Source organism: Myiozetetes cayanensis, unplaced genomic scaffold (genome assembly GCF_022539395.1).
Source record: "Myiozetetes cayanensis isolate MyiCay16 unplaced genomic scaffold, myiCay2020 scf3, whole genome shotgun sequence".
NCBI lineage: Eukaryota > Metazoa > Chordata > Aves > Passeriformes > Tyrannidae > Myiozetetes > Myiozetetes cayanensis.
Window position 1 is genome coordinate 35012965 of NW_026087521.1, and position 3305 is coordinate 35016269.

A 3305-nucleotide genomic window follows, 5' to 3' on the forward strand; every position below is an offset into this window, starting at 1 on the left:
TTGCTTTTTTAAATACCTTCCAAAGCCATTTATTTTCAGAACTTTGAATCATCAAGAAGAGAGGGGCTTCCTGTTTTCAAAGAGTTGTTCTTTAGGGAGAGACTTACTCTTTAGGGAGAGATTTTCACATGGAGAAAGGAATGTCTTTGTAATTCCACTGGGCTCATTTCAGTCTCAAGACATACTAGTTCTGCTCAACAAGCAGACAGCTTCATTGTTTTAAGAAAGTTCACAACTACCAGGGCTTTTTTTTCTTTGAGGTTGTGGCTGGGGTGAACTACTTCATTTGAAAGACACTGTCATTTCTAATTAATTCACAGAATGTCTTCTGGCTACCATAAACTGGAAGGGATGGGACATCTCTGCAGTCTTGGTTAGTGAGTGAAACTATAGTGGAAGTTAGTTCCTTCTTTCATCAGTATACTTTACATTGTTATGGTAGGTGGCATTTTTACTTAGTACTTCCAAATCTAGCAGGGTGGAGTCAGTAGCTGCACTCCCATACTAAGTACAGAATCTACATGTAAAATCTCAGCTCTCATAAACTGGGTTTACTGCTTATAACACGCCCGATAGCAACAAAGAGCCTTGGCAGTACTATCATGATTTTCAGACACAAATAAAATGGCAGTTACAAATTTGACTTTTTCCTTTTCAATAAAAAGGGGGTTTGGCTGAGCTGCCTCCATAGAAGTAGGCGTGGGAATCAATTTGTTTGGGAAGACCCTGAAAGAACATTTTGAGTTAAAATACTAAGCGATTTTATGAACACTTTAGTTAAATGCTTGAGATTGGTTTTAAAAAAAAGGTTTCCTTGCTTGTAAATAAAAAAAGTGAAGAATTACACACTTTCAGGAACGTGTTTCAACTAAGGAAAGATGGGCTAAACCATGAGCTTTTTTCCTTCTCTTACAAAAAGGCAGGGTATAGCGTAGGTTCCATAGTTTTCTTTGTGCTGCTGTCCCACATTGCATGTGAACTTCGTTGAGATCTTGCTTTTGGTAGTTCTGAATTAAAATTACAATTTTGTACATGCAGGTGCCCCATCTACAGCTTAGCAATGTATTGGAGCAATTTATTTGATTCATGAGCTGTCTTGAAACATATTTTGTTAAAGGGTAACTGGAGTTTTGAGTTTACTTGTTTAAAGTTCAGGATATATTATGTCAAAATTAACCTAGTACATGCTGTAGACTCTCTTTACATCACAGAAAGCTGGTAGAGAGCAGATGAACTTTAGGGAGTGGTGATACGCATGCCAGGTTTCCGTGTTAGTGATGCTAGCTGCTGGGTTTGCTTCAGTCATCCTGCCTCTAACAGGGAACTCCTCTGGCAAGGAACACTGCTACCTCCCCAGATATTCTGGTAACATAACTGCAGTTAAGATCAGTGTTGATGCAAATATGTGCAACTTAAGATGGAGATGTAATTTTTTTATTATAAATTTGAATTCAGAGTCCTTTATATCACTGACTGAAAATTTTGCATTCCCTTCTGCTTCTTGGAAGCATACGATGCTTGCGTGAAACTGACAGTTATTTTTTTTCCTCCGTTTTTTTCCTTTCCCTTTCAGTAGATAAATACGGAGTGGGATGCCAGTCAAAAAGTACTGCCTGAAAACACATCTTCAGGTTTTTACCTTGTTCCCCCCACATTGCCCCCTTACTGGAGCCAACTTGGAGCCTCTAGGGTGCTTCCCTATTCTGTACTTAGAGAGGCTGTACATACTAAGAGAAGTTCTCTCAAGGCCCCCAGTCTTTTATATACTTTAAACAGGTTTGTTTGGGGGTTTTTTAAAAGCATGCATGCTACCCTCTTAATTTCCCTTCCCCCGTATTTATTTTGCTTTATTCTCATCTGTCATTGCTTTGGATAAACCTGAGACAGCACACAAAGGAAGCATCTTCTCTCTCATAGTTACATTTCTCATTTGTTTACGCTTCTCTGCCCCGAGGCAGGGCTAGCCTGAGAGTGTGAGTTGCTGGCAAACAATTGGACCAGATACTAATTTGTGCATTACTCTGAATTTCCCACTGCACTACAGAGGCAATAACGCTACACTGTTTCGGGAGGATATGTTGAGAGATAAATTCTGTTAAATATCTAGGACTGAATTAGGCTAGAATAGTTCCTTTAGTGCTCTTTTAGTTTTCTGTTATAATAAAGGTTGTTGCCTCCGCTTATGGTAGTCTACAAGATAAAAGGACATCGTCACATTTTTATTTTCTTTAAATCCGAGATCACATTTTCTGAGTGACTAATCCACTCAATAGTCTTCTGCTTGCTTGTGTTTATGCATACTCAGTCTTCATCAGCTTTCTTCTTGTGAAGCTGCTTGAAGTTAGGCTCTCTGCCGACTTCAGTGAAACCCCAGGCTTGGGTGCCACGGCATTTTATCAGCATCTTAAGCAAGTTGTGGGACTTCACGTCTTGCAGCTCTGCTGCCTTTTGTCAGGTGTGTCCTTCTGAGGAATGTGAACGTATAATTTGCTCAAAATACCCCATTATAGCTGTAGCCCTAAATATACCCAAGTACTTCCAAGTGTGTTTGGACGGTTTTCCTTGTCCTAGAGCACAAGTGAACGAACTGCAGTCAGTAGTAGGGCCGTTTGTACTGACAGTAGTAACAGTGCATTTCGGTAGTTAAAAAGTAGGCAAAATTCACTTTGGAAAGGGAGAGGTAGTTTCCTAGCTTTGTTTCGTTAAGTTTGTCCATGCGGGTAGGGTGGGAGTGGTTCTGCATGGTAGTTACTTTACCCTTTAAAGTCGGTGCCGGCAGTCTGAGTTACAGTGGGAGAAACGAGGGAGAAATAGACGTGGGTTTGTAAATCGGTGAAAACAACCCCATCTTTGCAGAGGCCGGGGCGCTGGCTGCTCTAGCTGTGTGAATGAAACACTGCCCGTCTGATGATCCCTCCTCTGAGCGGCGAGATAACGCAAACAGCACCAGCCACTTTTAAACTACGGCGGTTTTTTAAGCTTTGTCTCTTAACGCGGGATGCCGGGGACGGACAGAGGAGAGCAGCCTTAGGCCGGGCAGTGGAGGGCAGCTCTCGCCGCTACCGCTCATCCCCACCACGGCCTGTCTGGCCCCCGCGCAGCCGCTCCGGGGCCGGCGGTGCCCGGGGCCGGCGGTGCCCGGGGCCGGCGGTGCCCGGGGCCGGCGGTGCCCGGGGCCGGCGGTGCCCGGGGCCGGCGGTGCTCGGGGCCGGCGGTGCCCGGTCCCCCCGCCGGCGGAGCTCTCGGGCAGCGCGGCGGCCCCGCCCGGCGCGGGCGGAAGGCGGCCGTGTCCTTCCGGAGCACGG